This window comes from Nothobranchius furzeri, chromosome 14, assembly GCF_043380555.1.
Source record: "Nothobranchius furzeri strain GRZ-AD chromosome 14, NfurGRZ-RIMD1, whole genome shotgun sequence".
Lineage (NCBI taxonomy): Eukaryota > Metazoa > Chordata > Actinopteri > Cyprinodontiformes > Nothobranchiidae > Nothobranchius > Nothobranchius furzeri.
The window spans coordinates 42,922,700-42,948,093 of NC_091754.1; the positions used below are offsets into that span (position 1 = coordinate 42,922,700).

Genomic DNA, 25,394 nt, shown 5'->3' on the forward strand with positions numbered 1-25,394 from the left:
TGTCGTCAGACAGCATTTATTGGTTACCCTTGGAGCTGTGGCAATGAGTAAAGATGGTTTGAACATCCTAAAGGTTTCCACCACAGAAATGCTGAGAAAAACGACACATTAGGAAGAAACCCTGTGTTCCAATGGCTGTCCTAAATGACAGCTAAAAACATATCAAATGATCAATCACTGCAGTTCAACGAATAAGTGTAAATGAAGACACGGTGGTGCAGTTGATGTGGAAAGCAAGCAAAAAAATGTTGATTTATGCATTCAGGTTCAACTTACAAAACGACTTACAGTTAAATTGAGTTCCAACAAGATGCCGTATCAAAATCCAAAAAGCTTCCATTACAAACATGTAGAGACCTCAGTGACAATGAGAAAAACAAGTAGAAGTAACTATTCTGAAAAGAAAATGAAGGCTGCACATTTTACTGTGCCATGCATGATACGTGCAGGCCATAAAGGTTAGCGTGTCCTGGTTGGTAGGCCAGTGGTAGCATTCAACAGCTGCCACGCAAGAGACCTGGGGTTAAATAGCAGCAGTTGAAGTGATGGTCAAGTGCAAAATTGGCCATTTTGGTCAATGCATCAAGCTAAAGTTAACTGCGGTCTCCCCGTCGGGGAATCCAACCCCGGTCTCCCGCGTGACAGGCGGGGATACTGTCCACTATACTAACGAGGAACTCACATTCTGTATCAGCCAACCACTGACCCGCTGTATAAAAGTCATTGGCTGGCTTTGCATGATTGGCAACATGCATGGTCCAAAAAGTGTTATTTGTACAACTTGTGACTTTTACTGATAGGTAAATCTGATTGTCAAACAGAATTACCTCACCCTAAATGTTTGCAGGAATTCCTTTCTGCCTCGCGGGAGGCCCGGGTTCGATTCCCGGCCAATGCAACCTCTGTTGGATAGGATTCCAAGGCCTGTCCAATGCATCCATCAAAGTTAGTAGTCATCTATAATCCAAGTCTCTCATGTGACAGGCAGTGATGCGCTCACCAATACGAACAATGACCTCTTACTCTTCATGTGCCTATTCTTCAATGGGCCTTTTGAAACATCTATGCCAACAGATGGCATTGCATGATGTGCAACAATTGTCGTCAGACAGCATTTATTGGTTACCCTTGGAGCTGTGGCAATGAGTAAAGATGGTTTGAACATCCTAAAGGTTTCCACCACAGAAATGCTGAGAAAAACGACACATTAGGAAGAAACCCTGTGTTCCAATGGCTGTCCTAAATGACAGCTAAAAACATATCAAATGATCAATCACTGCAGTTCAACGAATAAGTGTAAATGAAGACACGGTGGTGCAGTTGATGTGGAAAGCAAGCAAAAAAATGTTGATTTATGCATTCAGGTTCAACTTACAAAACGACTTACAGTTAAATTGAGTTCCAACAAGATGCCGTATCAAAATCCAAAAAGCTTCCATTACAAACATGTAGAGACCTCAGTGACAATGAGAAAAACAAGTAGAAGTAACTATTCTGAAAAGAAAATGAAGGCTGCACATTTTACTGTGCCATGCATGATACGTGCAGGCCATAAAGGTTAGCGTGTCCTGGTTGGTAGGCCAGTGGTAGCATTCAACAGCTGCCACGCAAGAGACCTGGGGTTAAATAGCAGCAGTTGAAGTGATGGTCAAGTGCAAAATTGGCCATTTTGTTCAATGCATGAAGCTAAAGTTAACTGCGGTCTCCCCGTCGGGGAATCGAACCCCGGTCTCCCGCGTGACAGGCGGGGATACTGTCCACTATACTAACGAGGAACTCACATTCTGTATCAGCCAACCACTGACCCGCTATATAAAAGTCATTGGTTGGCTTTGAATGATTGGCAACATGCATGGTCCAAAAAGTGTTATTTGTACAACTTGTGACTTTTACTGATAGGTAAATCTGATTGTCAAACAGAATTACCTCACCCTAAATGTTTGCAGGAATTCCTTTCTGCCTCGCGGGAGGCCCGGGTTCGATTCCCGGCCAATGCAACCTCTGTTGGATAGGATTCCAAGGCCTGTCCAATGCATCCATCAAAGTTAGTAGTCATCTATAATCCAAGTCTCTCATGTGACAGGCAGTGATGCGCTCACCAATACGAACAATGACCTCTTACTCTTCATGTGCCTATTCTTCAATGGGCCTTTTGAAACATCTATGCCAACAGATGGCATTGCATGATGTGCAACAATTGTCGTCAGACAGCATTTATTGGTTACCCTTGGAGCTGTGGCAATGAGTAAAGATGGTTTGAACATCCTAAAGGTTTCCACCACAGAAATGCTGAGAAAAACGACACATTAGGAAGAAACCCTGTGTTCCAATGGCTGTCCTAAATGACAGCTAAAAACATATCAAATGATCAATCACTGCAGTTCAACGAATAAGTGTAAATGAAGACACGGTGGTGCAGTTGATGTGGAAAGCAAGCAAAAAAATGTTGATTTATGCATTCAGGTTCAACTTACAAAACGACTTACAGTTAAATTGAGTTCCAACAAGATGCCGTATCAAAATCCAAAAAGCTTCCATTACAAACATGTAGAGACCTCAGTGACAATGAGAAAAACAAGTAGAAGTAACTATTCTGAAAAGAAAATGAAGGCTGCACATTTTACTGTGCCATGCATGATAAGTGCAGGCCATAAAGGTTAGCGTGTCCTGGTTGGTAGGCCAGTGGTAGCATTCAACAGCTGCCACGCAAGAGACCTGGGGTTAAATAGCAGCAGTTGAAGTGATGGTCAAGTGCAAAATTGGCCATTTTGTTCAATGCATCAAGCTAAAGTTAACTGCGGTCTCCCCGCTGGGGAATCCAACCCCGGTCTCCCGCGTGACAGGCGGGGATACTGTCCACTATACTAACGAGGAACTCACATTCTGTATCAGCCAACCACTGACCCGCTGTATAAAAGTCATTGGCTGGCTTTGCATGATTGGCAACATGCATGGTCCAAAAAGTGTTATTTGTACGACTTGTGACTTTTACTGATAGGTAAATCTGATTGTCAAACAGAGTTACCTCACCCTAAATGTTTGCAGGAATTCCTTTCTGCCTGAGGGCTTCCTTTCTGCTTGAGGTACTTATTTACATTTAAATGTTTGCAGCAACTTCTTTATGCTTTAGGCACTTTTGTTCTATTATATGGAGGCCAAACCGGCCAGACCGGGAGTCTCTTATGCAGGAACACCGTCTTGCCCTGGCCAAGAGACTCGTTGATCTATTATCTGAAGAATCCCTTTTGTCTTCTGTGGACTCCTGAGGCCAAGGGGGTTTTTGAGGAATTTATGGATGTGTGTGTGTGTGTTCTTGCAAATAAATTCACTCCAGAGTTTCGAGTCGGGGTGAGAGGAAACTGGTTTTCGACTGGTGTGGATTGATTCTTCTCACCCTTTGCAAAGTATCTCACACTTTGCAAAGTATGTGTTCCTTGTCTGTTTAAGGTTGTTTACAATGTACCAAATTATCAATCTAATCCCTCTGTGTGTGCTCTGAGTTTTCTTTGAGGTAATACAGGACAAATAAAAATTACCCAACGTTTTTGGTGCTGAAACCCGGGAGAGCAGATATCTTCAGTGGGAGTTCGCCTTCAGAGAGTTGCGTGGCGCCACTTCCTCATCAAAGTCTGGGGGGCTGAGAATTGCCCCATCGGCCGGCTGTTTATCTCCGCAGACGAACTTTCATTAACAGGCTCTCACGCACGGACTCAGGGCGAGTCTGCCACTCAGGGAGAGAGTGAGTACCTAAATTAAATTGCACCCTTTAATTTTTTAATAACCAGTTGACAGTGTGGTTTTACGCTGGTGGTGATTTTGCCATCCACGCACGAAAGACGTTTCGGGCCCCGGTTAAGGGCTGGACTGATAGCCGCCGGACCTTGTCCTGGACTCCCATGCATGGTCCAAAAAGTGTTATTTGTACAACTTGTGACGTTTACAATGGGTAAACCTTCTTTGAAGGTCCTCATGGTTGTCACCACAGAAATGCTGAGCAAATTAACAGGCAGAAAATGTAGCAATCGTGAAACCCAAAGGCTAGAAGTCCAGTACCGAAAAGAAAAAAAAAAGCCTGCTCATGTTACCGTCCTGTGCACCAAGAATACTGGCGTTGCTAATGCGCTTGTGTGCATTGGTGGTCCAGTGGTAGGATTCTCGCCTACCACGCGGGAGGCCCGGGTTCGATTCCCGGCCAATGCAACCTCTGTTGGATAGGATTCCAAGGCCTGTCCAATGCATCCATCAAAAGTAGTAGTAATCTATAATCAAAGTCTCTAATGTGACAGGCAGTGATGCGCTCACCAATACGAACAATGACCTCTTACTCTTCATGTGCCTATTCTTCAATGGGCCTGTTGAAACATCTATGCCAACAGATGGCATTGCATGATGTACAACAATTGTCGTCAGACAGCATTTATTGGTTACCCTTGGAGCTGTGGCAATGAGTAAAGATGGTTTGAACATCCTAATGGTTTCCACCACAGAAATGCTGAGAAAAACGACACATTAGGAAGAAACCCTGTGTTCCAATGGCTGTCCTAAATGACAGCTAAAAACATATCAAATGATCAATCACTGCAGTTCAACGAATAAGTGTAAATGAAGACACGGTGGTGCAGTTGATGTGGAAAGCAAGCTAAAAAATGTTGATTTATGCATTCAGGTTCGACTTACAAAACGACTTACAGTTAAATTGAGTTCCAACAAGATGCCGTATCAAAATCCAAAAAGCTTCCATTACAAACATGTAGAGACCTCAGTGACAATGAGAAAAACAAGTAGAAGTAACTATTCTGAAAAGAAAATGAAGGCTGCACATTTTACTGTGCCATGCATGATACGTGCAGGCCATAAAGGTTAGCGTGTTCTGGTTGGTAGGCCAGTGGTAGCATTCAACAGCTGCCACGCAAGAGACCTGGGGTTAAATAGCAGCAGTTGAAGTGATGGTCAAGTGCAAAATTGGCTATTTTGTTCAATGCATGAAGCTAAAGTAAACTGCGGTCTCCCCGTCGGGGAATCGAACCCCGGTCTCCCGCGTGATAGGCGGGGATACTGTCCACTATACTAACGAGGAACTCACATTCTGTATCAGCCAACCACTGACCCGCTATATAAAAGTCATTGGTTGGCTTTGAATGATTGGCAACATGCATGGTCCAAAAAGTGTTATTTGTACAACTTGTAACTTTTACTGATAGGTAAATCTGATTGTCAAACAGAGTTACCTCACCCTAAATGTTTGCAGGAATTCCTTTCTGCCTCGCGGGAGGCCCGGGTTCGATTCCCGGCCAATGCAACCTCTGTTGGATAGGATTCCAAGGCCTGTCCAATGCATCCATCAAAGTTAGTAGTCATCTATAATCCAAGTCTCTCATGTGACAGGCAGTGATGCGCTCACCAATACGAACAATGACCTCTTACTCTTCATGTGCCTATTCTTCAATGGGCCTTTTGAAACATCTATGCCAACAGATGGCATTGCATGATGTGCAACAATTGTCGTCAGACAGCATTTATTGGTTACCCTTGGAGCTGTGGCAATGAGTAAAGATGGTTTGAACATCCTAAAGGTTTCCACCACAGAAATGCTGAGAAAAACGACACATTAGTAAGAAACCCTGTGTTCCAATGGCTGTCCTAAATGACAGCTAAAAACAAATCAAATGATCAATCAATGCAGTTCAACGAATAAGTGTAAATGAAGACACGGTGGTGCAGTTGATGTGGAAAGCAAGCAAAAAAATGTTGATTTATGCATTCAGGTTCGACTTACAAAACGACTTACAGTTAAATTGAGTTCCAACAAGATGCCGTATCAAAATCCAAAAAGCTTCCATTACAAACATGTAGAGACCTCAGTGACAATGAGAAAAACAAGTAGAAGTAACTATTCTGAAAAGAAAATGAAGGCTGCACATTTTACTGTGCCATGCATGATACGTGCAGGCCATAAAGGTTAGCGTGTCCTGGTTGGTAGGCCAGTGGTAGCATTCAACAGCTGCCACGCAAGAGACCTGGGGTTAAATAGCAGCAGTTGAAGTGATGGTCAAGTGCAAAATTGGCCATTTTGTTCAATGCATCAAGCTAAAGTTAACTGCGGTCTCCCCTTCGGGGAATCAAACCCCGGTCTCCCGCGTGACAGGCGGGGATACTGTCCACTATACTAACGAGGAACTCACATTCTGTATCAGCCAACCACTGACCCGCTGTATAAAAGTCATTGGCTGGCTTTGCATGATTGGCAACATGCATGGTCCAAAAAGTGTTATTTGTACAACTTGTGACTTTTACTGATAGGTAAATATGATTGTCAAACAGAATTACCTCACCCTAAATGTTTGCAGGAATTCCTTTCTGCCTCGCGGGAGGCCCGGGTTCGATTCCCGGCCAATGCAACCTCTGTTGGATAGGATTCCAAGGCCTGTCCAATGCATCCATCAAAGTTAGTAGTCATCTATAATCCAAGTCTCTCATGTGACAGGCAGTGATGCGCTCACCAATCTGAACAATGACCTCTTACTCTTCATGTGCCTATTCTTCAATGGGCCTTTTGAAACATCTATGCCAACAGATGGCATTGCATGATGTGCAACAATTGTCGTCAGACAGCATTTATTGGTTACCCTTGGAGCTGTGGCAATGAGTAAAGATGGTTTGAACATCCTAAAGGTTTCCACCACAGAAATGCTGAGAAAAACGACACATTAGGAAGAAACCCTGTGTTCCAATGGCTGTCCTAAATGACAGCTAAAAACATATCAAATGATCAATCACTGCAGTTCAACGAATAAGTGTAAATGAAGACACGGTGGTGCAGTTGATGTGGAAAGCAAGCAAAAAAATGTTGATTTATGCATTCAGGTTCAACTTACAAAACGACTTACAGTTAAATTGAGTTCCAACAAGATGCCGTATCAAAATCCAAAAAGCTTCCATTACAAACATGTAGAGACCTCAGTGACAATGAGAAAAACAAGTAGAAGTAACTATTCTGAAAAGAAAATGAAGGCTGCACATTTTACTGTGCCATGCATGATACGTGCAGGCCATAAAGGTTAGCGTGTCCTGGTTGGTAGGCCAGTGGTAGCATTCAACAGCTGCCATGCAAGAGACCTGGGGTTAAATAGCAGCAGTTGAAGTGATGGTCAAGTGCAAAATTGGCCATTTTGTTCAATGCATCAAGCTAAAGTTAACTGCGGTCTCCCCGTCGGGGAATCCAACCCCGGTCTCCCGCGTGACAGGCGGGGATACTGTCCACTATACTAACGAGGAACTCACATTCTGTATCAGCCAACCACTGACCCGCTGTATAAAAGTCATTGGCTGGCTTTGCATGATTGGCAACATGCATGGTCCAAAAAGTGTTATTTGTACAACTTGTGACTTTTACTGATAGGTAAATCTGATTGTCAAACAGAGTTACCTCACCCTAAATGTTTGCAGGAATTCCTTTCTGCCTGAGGGCTTCCTTTCTGCTTGAGGTACTTATTTAAATTTAAATGTTTGCAGCAACTTCTTTATGCTTTAGGCACTTTTGTTCTATTATATGGAGGCCAAACCGGCCAGACCGGGAGTCTCTTATGCAGGAACACCGTCTTGCCCTGGCCAAGAGACTCGTTGATCTATTATCTGAAGAATCCCTTTTGTCTTCTGTGGACTCCTGAGGCCAAGGGGTTTTTTGAGGAATTTATGGATGTGTGTGTGTGTGTTCTTGCAAATAAATTCACTCCAGAGTTTCGAGTCGGGGTGAGAGGAAACTGGTTTTCGACTGGTGTGGATTGATTCTTCTCACCCTTTGCAAAGTATCTCACACTTTGCAAAGTATGTGTTCCTTGTCTGTTTAAGGTTGTTTACAATGTACCAAATTATCAATCTAATCCCTCTGTGTGTGCTCTGAGTTTTCTTTGAGGTAATACAGGACAAATAAAAATTACCCAATGTTTTTGGTGCTGAAACCCGGGAGAGCAGATACCTTCAGTGGGAGTTCGCCTTCAGAGAGTTGCGTGGCGCCACTTCCTCATCAAAGTCTGGGGGGCTGAGAATTGCCCCATCGGCCGGCTGTTTATCTCCGCAGACGAACTTCCATTAACAGGCTCTCACGCACGGACTCAGGGCGAGTCTGCCACTCAGGGAGAGAGTGAGTACCTAAATTAAATTGCACCCTTTAATTTTTTAATAACCAGTTGACAGTGTGGTTTTACGCTGGTGGTGATTTTGCCATCCACGCACGAAAGACGTTTCGGGCCCCGGTTAAGGGCTGGACTGATAGCCGCCGGACCTTGTCCTGGACTCCCATGCATGGTCCAAAAAGTGTTATTTGTACAACTTGTGACGTTTACAATGGGTAAACCTTCTTTGAAGGTCCTCATGGTTGTCACCACAGAAATGCTGAGCAAATTAACAGGCAGAAAATGTAGCAATCGTGAAACCCAAAGGCTAGAAGTCCAGTACCGAAAAGAAAAAAAAAAAGCCTGCTCATGTTACCGTCCTGTGCACCAAGAATACTGGCGTTGCTAATGCGCTTGTGTGCATTGGTGGTCCAGTGGTAGGATTCTCGCCTACCACGCGGGAGGCTCGGGTTCGATTCCCGGCCAATGCAACCTCTGTTGGATAGGATTCCAAGGCCTGTCCAATGCATCCATCAAAAGTAGTAGTAATCTATAATCAAAGTCTCTCATGTGACAGGCAGTGATGCGCTCACCAATACGAACAATGACCTCTTACTCTTCATGTGCCTATTCCTCAATGGGCCTTTTGAAACATCTATGCCAACAGATGGCATTGCATGATGTACAACAATTGTTGTCAGACAGCATTTATTGGTTACCCTTGGAGCTGTGGCAATGAGTAAAGATGGTTTGAACATCCTAATGGTTTCCACCACAGAAATGCTGAGAAAAACGACACATTAGGAAGAAACCCTGTGTTCCAATGGCTGTCCTAAATGACAGCTAAAAACATATCAAATGATCAATCACTGCAGTTCAACGAATAAGTGTAAATGAAGACACGGTGGTGCAGTTGATGTGGAAAGCAAGCAAAAAAATGTTGATTTATGCATTCAGGTTCGACTTACAAAACGACTTACAGTTAAATTGAGTTCCAACAAGATGCCGTATCAAAATCCAAAAAGCTTCCATTACAAACATGTAGAGACCTCAGTGACAATGAGAAAAACAAGTAGAAGTAACTATTCTGAAAAGAAAATGAAGGCTGCACATTTTACTGTGCCATGCATGATACGTGCAGGCCATAAAGGTTAGCGTGTCCTGGTTGGTAGGCCAGTGGTAGCATTCAACAGCTGCCACGCAAGAGACCTGGGGTTAAATAGCAGCAGTTGAAGTGATGGTCAAGTGCAAAATTGGCTATTTTGTTCAATGCATGAAGCTAAAGTTAACTGCGGTCTCCCCGTCGGGGAATCAAACCCCGGTCTCCCGCGTGACAGGCGGGGATACTGTCCACTATACTAACGAGGAACTCACATTCTGTATCAGCCAACCACTGACCCGATATATAAAAGTCATTGGTTGGCTTTGAATGATTGGCAACATGCATGGTCCAAAAAGTGTTATTTGTACAACTTGTGACTTTTACTGATAGGTAAATCTGATTGTCAAACAGAGTTACCTCACCCTAAATGTTTGCAGGAATTCCTTTCTGCCTCGCGGGAGGCCCGGGTTCGATTCCCGGCCAATGCAACCTCTGTTGGATAGGATTCCAAGGCCTGTCCAATGCATCCATCAAAGTTAGTAGTCATCTATAATCCAAGTCTCTCATGTGACAGGCAGTGATGCGCTCACCAATACGAACAATGACCTCTTACTCTTCATGTGCCTATTCTTCAATGGGCCTTTTGAAACATCTATGCCAACAGATGGCATTGCATGATGTGCAACAATTGTCGTCAGACAGCATTTATTGGTTACCCTTGGAGCTGTGGCAATGAGTAAAGATGGTTTGAACATCCTAAAGGTTTCCACCACAGAAATGCTGAGAAAAACGACACATTAGTAAGAAACCCTGTGTTCCAATGGCTGTTCTAAATGACATCTAAAAACAAATCAAATGATCAATCACTGCAGTTCAACGAATAAGTGTAAATGAAGACACGGTGGTGCAGTTGATGTGGAAAGCAAGCTAAAAAATGTTGATTTATGCATTCAGGTTCAACTTACAAAACGACTTACAGTTAAATTGAGTTCCAACAAGATGCCGTATCAAAATCCAAAAAGCTTCCATTACAAACATGTAGAGACCTCAGTGACAATGAGAAAAACAAGTAGAAGTAACTATTCTGAAAAGAAAATGAAGGCTGCACATTTTACTGTGCCATGCATGATACGTGCAGGCCATAAAGGTTAGCGTGTCCTGGTTGGTAGGCCAGTGGTAGCATTCAACAGCTGCCACGCAAGAGACCTGGGGTTAAATAGCAGCAGTTGAAGTGATGGTCAAGTGCAAAATTGGCCATTTTGTTCAATGCATGAAGCTAAAGTTAACTGCGGTCTCCCCGTCGGGGAATCGAACCCCGGTCTCCCGCGTGACAGGCGGGGATACTGTCCACTTTACTAACGAGGAACTCACATTCTGTATCAGCCAACCACTGACCCGCTATATAAAAGTCACTGGCTGGCTTTGCATGATTGGCAACATGCATGGTCCAAAAAGTGTTATTTGTACAACTTGTGACTTTTACTGATAGGTAAATCTGATTGTCAAACAGAGTTACCTCACCCTAAATGTTTGCAGGAATTCCTTTCTGCCTGAGGGCTTCCTTTCTGCTTGAGGTACTTATTTACATTTAAATGTTTGCAGCAACTTCTTTATGCTTTAGGCACTTTTGTTCTATTATATGGAGGCCAAACCGGCCAGACCGGGAGTCTCTTATGCAGGAACACCGTCTTGCCCTGGCCAAGAGACTCGTTGATCTATTATCTGAAGAATCCCTTTTGTCTTCTGTGGACTCCTGAGGCCAAGGGGGTTTTTGAGGAATTTATGGGTGTGTGTGTTCTTGCAAATAAATTCACTCCAGAGTTTCGACTCGGGGTGAGAGGAAACTGGTTTTCGACTGGTGTGGATTGATTCTTCTCACCCTTTGCAAAGTATCTCACACTTTGCAAAGTATGTGTTCCTTGTCTGTTTAAGGTTGTTTACAATGTACCAAATTATCAATCTAATCCCTTTGCGTGTGCTCTGAGTTTTCTTTGAGGTAATACAGGACAAATAAAAATTACCCAACGTTTTTGGTGCTGAAACCCGGGAGAGCAGATCCCTTCAGTGGGAGTTCGCCTTCGGAGAGCCGCGTGGCGCCACTTCCTCATCAAAGTCCGGGGGGCTGAGAATTGCCCCATCGGCCGGCTGTTTATCTCCGCAGACGAACTTCCATTAACAGGCTCTCGCGCACGGACTCAGGGCGAGTCTGCCACTCAGGGAGAGAGTGAGTACCTAAATTAAATTGCACCCTTTAATTTTTTAATAACCAGTTGACAGTGTGGTTTTACGCTGGTGGTGATTTTTTCCATCCACACACGAAAGACGTTTCGGGCCCCGGTTAAGGGCTGGACTGATAGCCGCCGGACCTTGTCCTGGACTCCCATGCATGGTCCAAAAAGTGTTATTTGTACAACTTGTGACGTTTACAATGGGTAAACCTTCTTTGAAGGTCCTCATGGTTGTCACCACAGAAATGCTGAGCAAATTAACAGGCAGAAAATGTAGCAATCGTGAAACCCAAAGGCTAGAAGTCCAGTACCGAAAAGAAAAAAAAAAGCCTGCTCATGTTACCGTCCTGTGCACCAAGAATACTGGCGTTGCTAATGCGCTTGTGTGCATTGGTGGTCCAGTGGTAGGATTCTCGCCTGCCACGCGGGAGGCCCGGGTTCGCTTCCCGGCCAATGCAACCTCTGTTGGATAGGATTCCAAAGCCTGTCCAATGCATCCATCAAAGTTAGTAGTAATCTATAATCCAAGTCTCTCATGTGATAGGCAGTGATGCGCTCACCAATACGAACAATGACCTCTTACTCTTCATGTGCCTATTCTTCAATGGGCCTTTTGAAACATCTATGCCAACAGATGGCATTGCATGATGTACAACAATTGTCGTCAGACAGCATTTATTGGTTACCCTTGGAGCTGTGGCAATGAGTAAAGATGGTTTGAACATCCTAAAGGTTTCCACCACAGAAATGCTGAGAAAAACGACACATTAGGAAGAAACCCTGTGTTCCAATGGCTGTCCTAAATGACAGCTAAAAACATATCAAATGATCAATCACTGCAGTTCAACGAATAAGTGTAAATGAAGACACGGTTGTGCAGTTGATGTGGAAAACAAGCTAAAAAATGTTGATTTATGCATTCAGGTTCGACTTACAAAACGACTTACAGTTAAATTGAGTTCCAACAAGATGCCGTATCAAAATCCAAAAAGCTTCCATTACAAACATGTAGAGACCTCAGTGACAATGAGAAAAACAAGTAGAAGTAACTATTCTGAAAAGAAAATGAAGGCTGCACATTTTACTGTGCCATGCATGATACGTGCAGGCCATAAAGGTTAGCGTGTCCTGGTTGGTAGGCCAGTGGTAGCATTCAACAGCTGCCACGCAAGAGACCTGGGGTTAAATAGCAGCAGTTGAAGTGATGGTCAAGTGCAAAATTGGCCATTTTGTTCAATGCATGAAGCTAAAGTTAACTGCGGTCTCCCCGTCGGGGAATCGAACCCCGGTCTCCCGCGTGACAGGCGGGGATACTGTCCACTATACTAACGAGGAACTCACATTCTGTATCAGCCAACCACTGACCCGCTGTATAAAAGTCATTGGCTGGCATTGCATGATTGGCAACATGCATGGTCCAAAAAGTGTTATTTGTACAACTTGTGACTTTTACTGATAGGTAAATCTGATTGTCAAACAGAGTTACCTCACCCTAAATGTTTGCAGGAATTCCTTTCTGCCTGAGGCCTTCCTTTCTGCTTGAGGTACTTATTTACATTTAAATGTTTGCAGCAACTTCTTTATGCTTTAGGCACTTTTGTTCTATTATATGGAGGCCAAACCGGCCAGACCGGGAGTCTCTTATGCAGGAACACCGTCTTGCCCTGGCCAAGAGACTCGTTGATCTATTATCTGAAGAATCCCTTTTGTCTTCTGTGGACTCCTGAGGCCAAGGGGGTTTTTGAGGAATTTATGGGTGTGTGTGTGTGTTCTTGCAAATAAATTCACTCCAGAGTTTCGACTCGGGGTGAGAGGAAACTGGTTTTCGACTGGTGTGGATTGATTCTTCTCACCCTTTGCAAAGTATCTCACACTTTGCAAAGTATGTGTTCCTTGTCTGTTTAAGGTTGTTTACAATGTACCAAATTATCAATCTAATCCCTCTGTGTGTGCTCTGAGTTTTCTTTGAGGTAATACAGGACAAATAAAAATTACCCAACGTTTTTGGTGCTGAAACCCGGGAGAGCAGATCCCTTCAGTGGGAGTTCGCCTTCAGAGAGTTGCGTGGCGCCACTTCCTCATCAAAGTCCGGGGGGCTGAGAATTGCCCCATCGGCCGGCTGTTTATCTCCGCAGACGAACTTCCATTAACAGGCTCTCGCGCACGGACTCAGGGCGAGTCTGCCACTCAGGGAGAGAGTGAGTACCTAAATTAAATTGCACCCTTTAATTTTTTAATAACCAGTTGACAGTGTGGTTTTACGCTGGTGAGGATTTTGCCATCCACGCACGAAAGACGTTTCGGGCCCCGGTTAAGGGCTGGACTGATAGCCGCCGGACCTTGTCCTGGACTCCCATGCATGGTCCAAAAAGTGTTATTTGTACAACTTGTGACGTTTACAATGGGTAAACCTTCTTTGAAGGTCCTCATGGTTGTCACCACAGAAATGCTGAGCAAATTAACAGGCAGAAAATGTAGCAATCGTGAAACCCAAAGGCTAGAAGTCCAGTACCGAAAAGAAAAAAAAAGCCTGCTCATGTTACCGTCCTGTGCACCAAGAATACTGGCGTTGCTAATGCGCTTGTGTGCATTGGTGGTCCAGTGGTAGGATTCTCGCCTGCCACGCGGGAGGCCCGGGTTCGATTCCCGGCCAATGCAACCTCTGTTGGATAGGATTCCAAGGCCTGTCCAATGCATTCATCAAAAGTAGTAGTAATCTATAATCAAAGTCTCTCATGTGACAGGCAGTGATGCACTCACCAATACGAACAATGACCTCTTACTCTTCATGTGCCTATTCTTCAATGGGCCTTTTGAAACATCTATGCCAACAGATGGCATTGCATGATGTACAACAATTGTCGTCAGACAGCATTTATTGGTTACCCTTGGAGCTGTGGCAATGAGTAAAGATGGTTTGAACATCCTAATGGTTTCCACCACAGAAATGCTGAGAAAAACAACACATTAGGAAGAAACCCTGTGTTCCAATGGCTGTCCTAAATGACAGCTAAAAACATATCAAATGATCAATCACTGCAGTTCAACGAATAAGTGTAAATGAAGACACGGTGGTGCAGTTGATGTGGAAAGCAAGCAAAAAAATGTTGATTTATGCATTCAGGTTCGACTTACAAAACGACTTACAGTTAAATTGAGTTCCAACAAGATGCCGTATCAAAATCCAAAAAGCTTCCATTACAAACATGTAGAGACCTCAGTGACAATGAGAAAAACAAGTAGAAGTAACTATTCTGAAAAGAAAATGAAGGCTGCACATTTTACTGTGCCATGCATGATACGTGCAGGCCATAAAGGTTAGCGTGTCCTGGTTGGTAGGCCAGTGGTAGCATTCAACAGCTGCCACGCAAGAGACCTGGGGTTAAATAGCAGCAGTTGAAGTGATGGTCAAGTGCAAAATTGGCTATTTTGTTCAATGCATGAAGCTAAAGTTAACTGCGGTCTCCCCGTCGGGGAATCGAACCCCGGTCTCCCGCGTGACAGGCGGGGTTACTGTCCACTATACTAACGAGGAACTCACATTCTGTATCAGCCAACCACTGACCCGCTATATAAAAGTCATTGGTTGGCTTTGCATGATTGGCAACATGCATGGTCCAAAAAGTGTTATTTGTACAACTTGTGACTTTTACTGATAGGTAAATCTGATTGTCAAACAGAGTTACCTCACCCTAAATGTTTGCAGGAATTCCTTTCTGCCTCGCGGGAGGCCCGGGTTCGATTCCCGGCCAATGCAACCTCTGTTGGATAGGATTCCAAGGCCTGTCCAATGCATCCATCAAAGTTAGTAGTCATCTATAATCCAAGTCTCTCATGTGACAGGCAGTGATGCGCTCACCAATACGAACAATGACCTCTTACTCTTCATGTGCCTATTCTTCAATGGGCCTTTTGAAACATCTATGCCAACAGATGGCATTGCATGATGTGCAACAATTGTCGTCAGACAGCATTTATTGGTTACCCTTGGAGCTGTGGCAATGAGTAAAGATGGTTTGAACATCCTAAAGGTTTCCACCACAGAAATGCTGAGAAAAACGACACATTAGTAAGAAACCCTGTGTTCCAATGGCTGTCCTAAATGACAGCTAAAAACATATCAAATGATCAATCACTGCAGTTCAACGAATAAGTGTAAATGAAGACACGGTGGTGCAGTTGATGTGGAAAGCAAGCTAAAAACTGTTGATTTATGCATTCAGGTTCAACTTACAAAACGACTTACAGTTAAATTGAGTTCCAACAAGATGCCGTATCAAAATCCAAAAAGCTTCCATTACAAACATGTAGAGACCTCAGTGACAATGAGAAAAACAAGTAGAAGTAACTATTCTGAAAAGAAAATGAAGGCTGCACATTTTACTGTGCCATGCATGATACGTGCAGGCCATAAAGGTTAGCGTCTCCTGGTTGGTAGGCCAGTGGTAGCATTCAACAGCTGCCACGCAAGAGACCTGGGGTTAAATAGCAGCAGTTGAAGTGATGGTCAAGTGCAAAATTGGCCATTTTGTTCAATGCATGAAGCTAAAGTTAACTGCGGACTCCCCGTCGGGGAATCGAACCCTGGTCTCCCGTGTGACAGGCGGGGATACTGTCCACTTTACTAACGAGGAACTCACATTCTGTATCAGCCAACCACTGACCCGCTATATAAAAGTCACTGGCTGGCTTTGCATGATTGGCAACATGCATGGTCCAAAAAGTGTTATTTGTACAACTTGTGACTTTTACTGATAGGTAAATCTGATTGTCAAACAGAGTTACCTCACCCTAAATGTTTGCAGGAATTCCTTTCTGCCTGAGGGCTTCCTTTCTGCTTGAGGTACTTATTTACATTTAAATGTTTGCAGCAACTTCTTTATGCTTTAGGCACTTTTGTTCTATTATATGGAGGCCAAACCGGCCAGACCGGGAGTCTCTTATGCAGGAACACCGTCTTGCCCTGGCCAAGAGACTCGTTGATCTATTATCTAAAGAATCCCTTTTGTCTTCTGTGGACTCCTGAGGCCAAGGGGGTTTTTGAGGAATTTATGGGTGTGTGTGTTCTTGCAAATAAATTCACTCCAGAGTTTCGACTCGGGGTGAGAGGAAACTGGTTTTCGACTGGTGTGGATTGATTCTTCTCACCTTTTGCAAAGTATCTCACACTTTGCAAAGTATGTGTTCCTTGTCTGTTTAAGGTTGTTTACAATGTACCCAATTATCAATCTAATCCCTCTGTGTGTGCTCTGAGTTTTCTTTGAGGTAATACAGGACAAAAAAAATTACCCAACGTTTTTGGTGCTGAAACCCGGGAGAGCAGATCCCTTCAGTGGAAGTTCGCCTTCGGAGAGCCGCGTGGCGCCACTTCCTCATCAAAGTCCGGGGGGCTGAGAATTGCCCCATCGGCCGGCTGTTTATCTCCGCAGACGAACTTCCATTAACAGGCTCTCGCGCACGGACTCAGGGCGAGTCTGCCACTCAGGGAGAGAGTGAGTACCTAAATTAAATTGCACCCTTTAATTTTTTAATAACCAGTTGACAGTGTGGTTTTACGCTGGTGGTGATTTTTTCCATCCACGCACGAAAGACGTTTCCGGCCCCGGTTAAGGGCTGGACTGATAGCCGCCGGACCTTGTCCTGGACTCCCATGCATGGTCCAAAAAGTGTAATTTGTACAACTTGTGACGTTTACAATGGGTAAACCTTCTTTGAAGGTCCTCATGGTTGTCACCACAGAAATGCTGAGCAAATTAACAGGCAGAAAATGTAGCAATCGTGAAACCCAAAGGCTAGAAGTCCAGTACCGAAAAGAAAAAAAAAAGCCTGCTCATGTTACCGTCCTGTGCACCAAGAATACTGGCGTTGCTAATGCGCTTTGTGTGCATTGGTGGTCCAGTGGTAGGATTCTCGCCTGCCATGCGGGAGGCCCGGGTTCGATTCCCGGCCAATGCAACCTCTGTTGGATAGGATTCCAAAGCCTGTCCAATGCATCCATCAAAGTTAGTAGTAATCTATAATCCAAGTCTCTCATGTGATGGGCAGTGATGCGCTCACCAATACGAACAATGACCTCTTACTCTTCATGTGCCTATTCTTCAATGGGCCTTTTGAAACATCTATGCCAACAGATGGCATTGCATGATGTACAACAATTGTCGTCAGACAGCATTTATTGGTTACCCTTGGAGCTGTGGCAATGAGTAAAGATGGTTTGAACATCCTAAAGGTTTCCACCACAGAAATGCTGAGAAAAACGACACATTAGGAAGAAACCCTGTGTTCCAATGGCTGTCCTAAATGACAGCTAAAAACATATCAAATGATCAATCACTGCAGTTCAACGAATAAGTGTAAATGAAGACACGGTTGTGCAGTTGATGTGGAAAACAAGCTAAAAAATGTTGATTTATGCATTCAGGTTCGACTTACAAAACGACTTACAGTTAAATTGAGTTCCAACAAGATGCCGTATCAAAATCCAAAAAGCTTCCATTACAAACATGTAGAGACCTCAGTGACAATGAGAAAAACAAGTAGAAGTAACTATTCTGAAAAGAAAATGAAGGCTGCACATTTTACTGTGCCATGCATGATACGTGCAGGCCATAAAGGTTAGCGTGTCCTGGTTGGTAGGCCAGTGGTAGCATTCAACAGCTGCCACGCAAGAGACCTGGGGTTAAATAGCAGCAGTTGAAGTGATGGTCAAGTGCAAAATTGGCCATTTTGTTCAATGCATGAAGCTAAAGTTAACTGCGGTCTCCCCGTCGGGGAATCGAACCCCGGTCTCCCGCGTGACAGGCGGGGATACTGTCCACTATACTAACGAGGAACTCACATTCTGTATCAGCCAACCACTGACCCGCTGTATAAAAGTCATTGGCTGGCTTTGCATGATTGGCAACATGCATGGTCCAAAAAGTGTTATTTGTACAACTTGTGACTTTTACTGATAGGTAAATCTGATTGTCAAACAGAGTTACCTCACCCTAAATGTTTGCAGGAATTCCTTTCTGCCTGAGGCCTTCCTTTCTGCTTGAGGTACTTATTTACATTTAAATGTTTGCAGCAACTTCTTTATGCTTTAGGCACTTTTGTTCTATTATATGGAGGCCAAACCGGCCAGACCAGGAGTCTCTTATGCAGGAACACCGTCTTGCCCTGGCCAAGAGACTCGTTGATCTATTATCTGAAGAATCCCTTTTGTCTTCTGTGGACTCCTGAGGCCAAGGGGGTTTTTGAGGAATTTATGGGTGTGTGTGTGTGTTCTTGCAAATAAATTCACTCCAGAGTTTCGACTCGGGGTGAGAGGAAACTGGTTTTCGACTGGTGTGGATTGATTCTTCTCACCCTTTGCAAAGTATCTCACACTTTGCAAAGTATGTGTTCCTTGTCTGTTTAAGGTTGTTTACAATGTACCAAATTATGAATCTAATCCCTCTGTGTGTGCTCTGAGTTTTCTTTGAGGTAATACAGGACAAATAAAAATTACCCAACGTTTTTGGTGCTGAAACCCGGGAGAGCAGATCCCTTCAGTGGGAGTTCGCCTTCAGAGAGTTGCGTGGCGCCACTTCCTCATCAAAGTCCGGGGGGCTGAGAATTGCCCCATCGGCCGGCTGTTTATCTCCGCAGACGAACTTCCATTAACAGGCTCTCGCGCACGGACTCAGGGCGAGTCTGCCACTCAGGGAGAGAGTGAGTACCTAAATTAAATTGCACCCTTTAATTTTTTAATAACCAGTTGACAGTGTGGTTTTACGCTGGTGAGGATTTTGCCATCCACGCACGAAAGACGTTTCGGGCCCCGGTTAAGGGCTGGACTGATAGCCGCCGGACCTTGTCCTGGACTCCCATGCATGGTCCAAAAAGTGTTATTTGTACAACTTGTGACGTTTACAATGGGTAAACCTTCTTTGAAGGTCCTCATGGTTGTCACCACAGAAATGCTGAGCAAATTAACAGGCAGAAAATGTAGCAATCGTGAAACCCAAAGGCTAGAAGTCCAGTACCGAAAAGAAAAAAAAAAGCCTGCTCATGTTACCGTCCTGTGCAAAAAGAATACTGGCGTTGCTAATGCGCTTGTGTGCATTGGTGGTCCAGTGGTAGGATTCTCGCCTGCCACGCGGGAGGCCCGGGTTCGATTCCCGGCCAACGCAACCTCTGTTGGATAGGATTCCAAGGCCTGTCCAATGCATTCATCAAAAGTAGTAGTAATCTATAATCAAAGTCTCTCATGTGACAGGCAGTGATGCACTCACCAATACGAACAATGACCTCTTACTCTTCATGTGCCTATTCTTCAATGGGCCTTTTGAAACATCTATGCCAACAGATGGCATTGCATGATGTACAACAATTGTCGTCAGACAGCATTTATTGGTTACCCTTGGAGCTGTGGCAATGAGTAAAGATGGTTTGAACATCCTAATGGTTTCCACCACAGAAATGCTGAGAAAAACAACACATTAGGAAGAAACCCTGTGTTCCAATGGCTGTCCTAAATGACAGCTAAAAACATATCAAATGATCAATCACTGCAGTTCAACGAATAAGTGTAAATGAAGACACGGTGGTGCAGTTGATGTGGAAAGCAAGCAAAAAAATGTTGATTTATGCATTCAGGTTCGACTTACAAAACGACTTACAGTTAAATTGAGTTCCAACAAGATGCCGTATCAAAATCCAAAAAGCTTCCATTACAAACATGTAGAGACCTCAGTGACAATGAGAAAAACAAGTAGAAGTAACTATTCTGAAAAGAAAATGAAGGCTGCACATTTTACTGTGCCATGCATGATACGTGCAGGCCATAAAGGTTAGCGTGTCCTGGTTGGTAGGCCAGTGGTAGCATTCAACAGCTGCCACGCAAGAGACCTGGGGTTAAATAGCAGCAGTTGAAGTGATGGTCAAGTGCAAAATTGGCTATTTTGTTCAATGCATGAAGCTAAAGTTAACTGCGGTCTCCCCGTCGGGGAATCGAACCCCGGTCTCCCGCGTGACAGGCGGGGATACTGTCCACTATACTAACGAGGAACTCACATTCTGTATCAGCCAACCACTGACCCGCTATATAAAAGTCATTGGTTGGCTTTGAACGATTGGCAACATGCATGGTCCAAAAAGTGTTATTTGTACAACTTGTGACTTTTACTGATAGGTAAATCTGATTGTCAAACAGAGTTACCTCACCCTAAATGTTTGCAGGAATTCCTTTCTGCCTCGCGGGAGGCCCGGGTTCGATTCCCGGCCAATGCAACCTCTGTTGGATAGGATTCCAAGGCCTGTCCAATGCATCCATCAAAGTTAGTAGTCATCTATAATCCAAGTCTCTCATGTGACAGGCAGTGATGCGCTCACCAATACGAACAATGACCTCTTACTCTTCATGTGCCTATTCTTCAATGGGCCTTTTGAAACATCTATGCCAACAGATGGCATTGCATGATGTGCAACAATTGTCGTCAGACAGCATTTATTGGTTACCCTTGGAGCTGTGGCAATGAGTAAAGATGGTTTGAACATCCTAAAGGTTTCCACCACAGAAATGCTGAGAAAAACGACACATTAGTAAGAAACCCTGTGTTCCAATGGCTGTCCTAAATGACAGCTAAAAACATATCAAATGATCAATCACTGCAGTTCAACGAATAAGTGTAAATGAAGACACGGTGGTGCAGTTGATGTGGAAAGCAAGCTAAAAACTGTTGATTTATGCATTCAGGTTCAACTTACAAAACGACTTACAGTTAAATTGAGTTCCAACAAGATGCCGTATCAAAATCCAAAAAGCTTCCATTACAAACATGTAGAGACCTCAGTGACAATGAGAAAAACAAGTAGAAGTAACTATTCTGAAAAGAAAATGAAGGCTGCACATTTTACTGTGCCATGCATGATACGTGCAGGCCATAAAGGTTAGCGTCTCCTGGTTGGTAGGCCAGTGGTAGCATTCAACAGCTGCCACGCAAGAGACCTGGGGTTAAATAGCAGCAGTTGAAGTGATGGTCAAGTGCAAAATTGGCCATTTTGTTCAATGCATGAAGCTAAAGTTAACTGCGGACTCCCCGTCGGGGAATCGAACCCTGGTCTCCCGTGTGACAGGCGGGGATACTGTCCACTTTACTAACGAGGAACTCACATTCTGTATCAGCCAACCACTGACCCGCTATATAAAAGTCACTGGCTGGCTTTGCATGATTGGCAACATGCATGGTCCAAAAAGTGTTATTTGTACAACTTGTGACTTTTACTGATAGGTAAATCTGATTGTCAAACAGAGTTACCTCACCCTAAATGTTTGCAGGAATTCCTTTCTGCCTGAGGGCTTCCTTTCTGCTTGAGGTACTTATTTACATTTAAATGTTTGCAGCAACTTCTTTATGCTTTAGGCACTTTTGTTCTATTATATGGAGGCCAAACCGGCCAGACCGGGAGTCTCTTATGCAGGAACACCGTCTTGCCCTGGCCAAGAGACTCGTTGATCTATTATCTAAAGAATCCCTTTTGTCTTCTGTGGACTCCTGAGGCCAAGGGGGTTTTTGAGGAATTTATGGGTGTGTGTGTTCTTGCAAATAAATTCACTCCAGAGTTTCGACTCGGGGTGAGAGGAAACTGGTTTTCGACTGGTGTGGATTGATTCTTCTCACCTTTTGCAAAGTATCTCACACTTTGCAAAGTATGTGTTCCTTGTCTGTTTAAGGTTGTTTACAATGTACCCAATTATCAATCTAATCCCTCTGTGTGTGCTCTGAGTTTTCTTTGAGGTAATACAGGACAAAAAAAATTACCCAACGTTTTTGGTGCTGAAACCCGGGAGAGCAGATCCCTTCAGTGGAAGTTCGCCTTCGGAGAGCCGCGTGGCGCCACTTCCTCATCAAAGTCCGGGGGGCTGAGAATTGCCCCATCGGCCGGCTGTTTATCTCCGCAGACGAACTTCCATTAACAGGCTCTCGCGCACGGACTCAGGGCGAGTCTGCCACTCAGGGAGAGAGTGAGTACCTAAATTAAATTGCACCCTTTAATTTTTTAATAACCAGTTGACAGTGTGGTTTTACGCTGGTGGTGATTTTTTCCATCCACGCACGAAAGACGTTTCCGGCCCCGGTTAAGGGCTGGACTGATAGCCGCCGGACCTTGTCCTGGACTCCCATGCATGGTCCAAAAAGTGTTATTTGTACAACTTGTGACGTTTACAATGGGTAAACCTTCTTTGAAGGTCCTCATGGTTGTCACCACAGAAATGCTGAGCAAATTAACAGGCAGAAAATGTAGCAATGGTGAAACCCAAAGGCTAGAAGTCCAGTACCGAAAAGAAAAAAAAAAGCCTGCTCATGTTACCGTCCTGTGCACCAAGAATACTGGCGTTGCTAATGCGCTTGTGTGCATTGGTGGTCCAGTGGTAGGATTCTCGCCTGCCACGCGGGAGGCCCGGGTTCGATTCCCGGCCAATGCAACCTCTGTTGGATAGGATTCCAAAGCCTGTCCAATGCATCCATCAAAGTTAGTAGTAATCTATAATCCAAGTCTCTCATGTGATAGGCAGTGATGCGCTCACCAATACGAACAATGACCTCTTACTCTTCATGTGCCTATTCTTCAATGGGCCTTTTGAAACATCTATGCCAACAGATGGCATTGCATGATGTGCAACAATTGTCGTCAGACAGCATTTATTGGTTACCCTTGGAGCTGTGGCAATGAGTAAAGATGGTTTGAACATCCTAAAGGTTTCCACCACAGAAATGCTGAGAAAAACGACACATTAGGAAGAAACCCTGTGTTCCAATGGCTGTCCTAAATGACAGCTAAAAACATATCAAATGATCAATCACTGCAGTTCAACGAATAAGTGTAAATGAAGACACGGTGGTGCAGTTGATGTGGAAAGCAAGCTAAAAAATGTTGATTTATGCATTCAGGTTCAACTTACAAAATGACTTACAGTTAAATTGAGTTCCAACAAGATGCCGTATAAAATCCAAAAAGCTTCCATTACAAACATGTAGAGACCTCAGTGACAATGAGAAAAACAAGTAGAAGTAACTATTCTGAAAAGAAAATGAAGGCTGCACATTTTACTGTGCCATGCATGATACGTGCAGGCCATAAAGGTTAGCGTGTCCTGGTTGGTAGGCCAGTGGTAGCCTTCAACAGCTGCCACGCAAGAGACCTGGGGTTAAATAGCAGCAGTTGAAGTGATGGTCAAGTGCAAAATTGGCCATTTTGTTCAATGCATGAAGCTAAAGTTAACTGCGACCTCCCCGTCAGGGAATCGAACCCCGGTCTCCCGCGTGACAGGCGGGGATACTGTCCACTATACTAACGAGGAACTCACATTCTGTATCAGCCAACCACTGACCCGCTATATAAAAGTCATTGGTTGGCTTTGAATGATTGGCAACATGCATGGTCCAAAAAGTGTTATTTGTACAACTTGTGACTTTTACTGATAGGTAAATCTGATTGTCAAACAGAATTACCTCACCCTAAATGTTTGCAGGAATTCCTTTCTGCCTCGCGGGAGGCCCGGGTTCGATTCCCGGCCAATGCAACCTCTGTTGGATAGGATTCCAAGGCCTGTCCAATGCATCCATCAAAGTTAGTAGTCATCTATAATCCAAGTCTCTCATGTGACAGGCAGTGATGCGCTCACCAATACGAACAATGACCTCTTACTCTTCATGTGCCTATTCTTCAATGGGCCTTTTGAAACATCTATGCCAACAGATGGCATTGCATGATGTGCAACAATTGTCGTCAGACAGCATTTATTGGTTACCCTTGGAGCTGTGGCAATGAGTAAAGATGGTTTGAACATCCTAAAGGTTTCCACCACAGAAATGCTGAGAAAAACGACACATTAGGAAGAAACCCTGTGTTCCAATGGCTGTCCTAAATGACAGCTAAAAACATATCAAATGATCAATCACTGCAGTTCAACGAATAAGTGTAAATGAAGACACGGTGGTGCAGTTGATGTGGAAAGCAAGCAAAAAAATGTTGATTTATGCATTCAGGTTCAACTTACAAAACGACTTACAGTTAAATTGAGTTCCAACAAGATGCCGTATCAAAATCCAAAAAGCTTCCATTACAAACATGTAGAGACCTCAGTGACAATGAGAAAAACAAGTAGAAGTAACTATTCTGAAAAGAAAATGAAGGCTGCACATTTTACTGTGCCATGCATGATACGTGCAGGCCATAAAGGTTAGCGTGTCCTGGTTGGTAGGCCAGTGGTAGCATTCAACAGCTGCCACGCAAGAGACCTGGGGTTAAATAGCAGCAGTTGAAGTGATGGTCAAGTGCAAAATTGGCCATTTTGTTCAATGCATGAAGCTAAAGTTAACTGCGGTCTCCCCGTCGGGGAATCGAACCCCGGTCTCCCGCGTGACAGGCGGGGATACTGTCCACTATACTAACGAGGAACTCACATTCTGTATCAGCCAACCACTGACCCGCTGTATAAAAGTCATTGGCTGGCTTTGCATGATTGGCAACATGCATGGTCCAAAAAGTGTTATTTGTACAACTTGTGACTTTTACTGATAGGTAAATCTGATTGTCAAACAGAGTTACCTCACCCTAAATGTTTGCAGGAATTCCTTTCTGCCTGAGGGCTTCCTTTCTGCTTGAGGTACTTATTTACATTTAAATGTTTGCAGCAACTTCTTTATGCTTTAGGCACTTTTGTTCTATTATATGGAGGCCAAACCGGCCAGACCGGGAGTCTCTTATGCAGGAACACCGTCTTGCCCTGGCCAAGAGACTCGTTGATCTATTATCTGAAGAATCCCTTTTGTCTTCTGTGGACTCCTGAGGCCAAGGGGGTTTTTGAGGAATTTATGGGTGTGTGTGTTCTTGCAAATAAATTCACTCCAGAGTTTCGACTCGGGGTGAGAGGAAACTGGTTTTCGACTGGTGTGGATTGATTCTTCTCACCCTTTGCAAAGT

At 44.1% G+C, this 25,394-nt stretch overlaps 16 non-coding genes across 16 annotated transcripts; 7 read left to right on the forward strand and 9 right to left on the reverse strand.

The window, feature by feature from the left end:
• Positions 1–1,703: 1,703 nt before the first annotated feature.
• trnad-guc (transfer RNA aspartic acid (anticodon GUC)) lies at positions 1,704–1,775 on the reverse strand. The gene has a single exon. It is a non-coding gene; the product is annotated as a tRNA-Asp (tRNA).
• Positions 1,776–4,129: 2,354 nt separating this feature from the next.
• Positions 4,130–4,200, forward strand: trnag-acc (transfer RNA glycine (anticodon ACC)). Its single transcript has one exon. It is a non-coding gene; the product is annotated as a tRNA-Gly (tRNA).
• Positions 4,201–5,005: 805 nt separating this feature from the next.
• On the reverse strand, positions 5,006–5,077 carry trnad-auc (transfer RNA aspartic acid (anticodon AUC)). The gene has a single exon. It is a non-coding gene; the product is annotated as a tRNA-Asp (tRNA).
• A 3,454-nt stretch (positions 5,078–8,531) lies between these two features.
• trnag-acc (transfer RNA glycine (anticodon ACC)) lies at positions 8,532–8,602 on the forward strand. The gene has a single exon. It is a non-coding gene; the product is annotated as a tRNA-Gly (tRNA).
• An 805-nt stretch (positions 8,603–9,407) lies between these two features.
• trnad-guc (transfer RNA aspartic acid (anticodon GUC)) lies at positions 9,408–9,479 on the reverse strand. The gene has a single exon. It is a non-coding gene; the product is annotated as a tRNA-Asp (tRNA).
• A 2,349-nt stretch (positions 9,480–11,828) lies between these two features.
• On the forward strand, positions 11,829–11,899 carry trnag-gcc (transfer RNA glycine (anticodon GCC)). The gene has a single exon. It is a non-coding gene; the product is annotated as a tRNA-Gly (tRNA).
• An 805-nt stretch (positions 11,900–12,704) lies between these two features.
• On the reverse strand, positions 12,705–12,776 carry trnad-guc (transfer RNA aspartic acid (anticodon GUC)). Its single transcript has one exon. It is a non-coding gene; the product is annotated as a tRNA-Asp (tRNA).
• Positions 12,777–14,028: 1,252 nt separating this feature from the next.
• On the forward strand, positions 14,029–14,099 carry trnag-gcc (transfer RNA glycine (anticodon GCC)). Its single transcript has one exon. It is a non-coding gene; the product is annotated as a tRNA-Gly (tRNA).
• Positions 14,100–14,904: 805 nt separating this feature from the next.
• Positions 14,905–14,976, reverse strand: trnad-guc (transfer RNA aspartic acid (anticodon GUC)). The gene has a single exon. It is a non-coding gene; the product is annotated as a tRNA-Asp (tRNA).
• A 2,349-nt stretch (positions 14,977–17,325) lies between these two features.
• Positions 17,326–17,396, forward strand: trnag-gcc (transfer RNA glycine (anticodon GCC)). The gene has a single exon. It is a non-coding gene; the product is annotated as a tRNA-Gly (tRNA).
• Positions 17,397–18,201: 805 nt separating this feature from the next.
• trnad-guc (transfer RNA aspartic acid (anticodon GUC)) lies at positions 18,202–18,273 on the reverse strand. The gene has a single exon. It is a non-coding gene; the product is annotated as a tRNA-Asp (tRNA).
• Positions 18,274–19,526: 1,253 nt separating this feature from the next.
• trnag-gcc (transfer RNA glycine (anticodon GCC)) lies at positions 19,527–19,597 on the forward strand. The gene has a single exon. It is a non-coding gene; the product is annotated as a tRNA-Gly (tRNA).
• Positions 19,598–20,402: 805 nt separating this feature from the next.
• On the reverse strand, positions 20,403–20,474 carry trnad-guc (transfer RNA aspartic acid (anticodon GUC)). Its single transcript has one exon. It is a non-coding gene; the product is annotated as a tRNA-Asp (tRNA).
• A 2,348-nt stretch (positions 20,475–22,822) lies between these two features.
• On the forward strand, positions 22,823–22,893 carry trnag-gcc (transfer RNA glycine (anticodon GCC)). The gene has a single exon. It is a non-coding gene; the product is annotated as a tRNA-Gly (tRNA).
• An 804-nt stretch (positions 22,894–23,697) lies between these two features.
• Positions 23,698–23,769, reverse strand: trnad-guc (transfer RNA aspartic acid (anticodon GUC)). The gene has a single exon. It is a non-coding gene; the product is annotated as a tRNA-Asp (tRNA).
• Positions 23,770–24,796: 1,027 nt separating this feature from the next.
• trnad-guc (transfer RNA aspartic acid (anticodon GUC)) lies at positions 24,797–24,868 on the reverse strand. The gene has a single exon. It is a non-coding gene; the product is annotated as a tRNA-Asp (tRNA).
• Between the last annotated feature and the right edge of the window lie 526 nt (positions 24,869–25,394).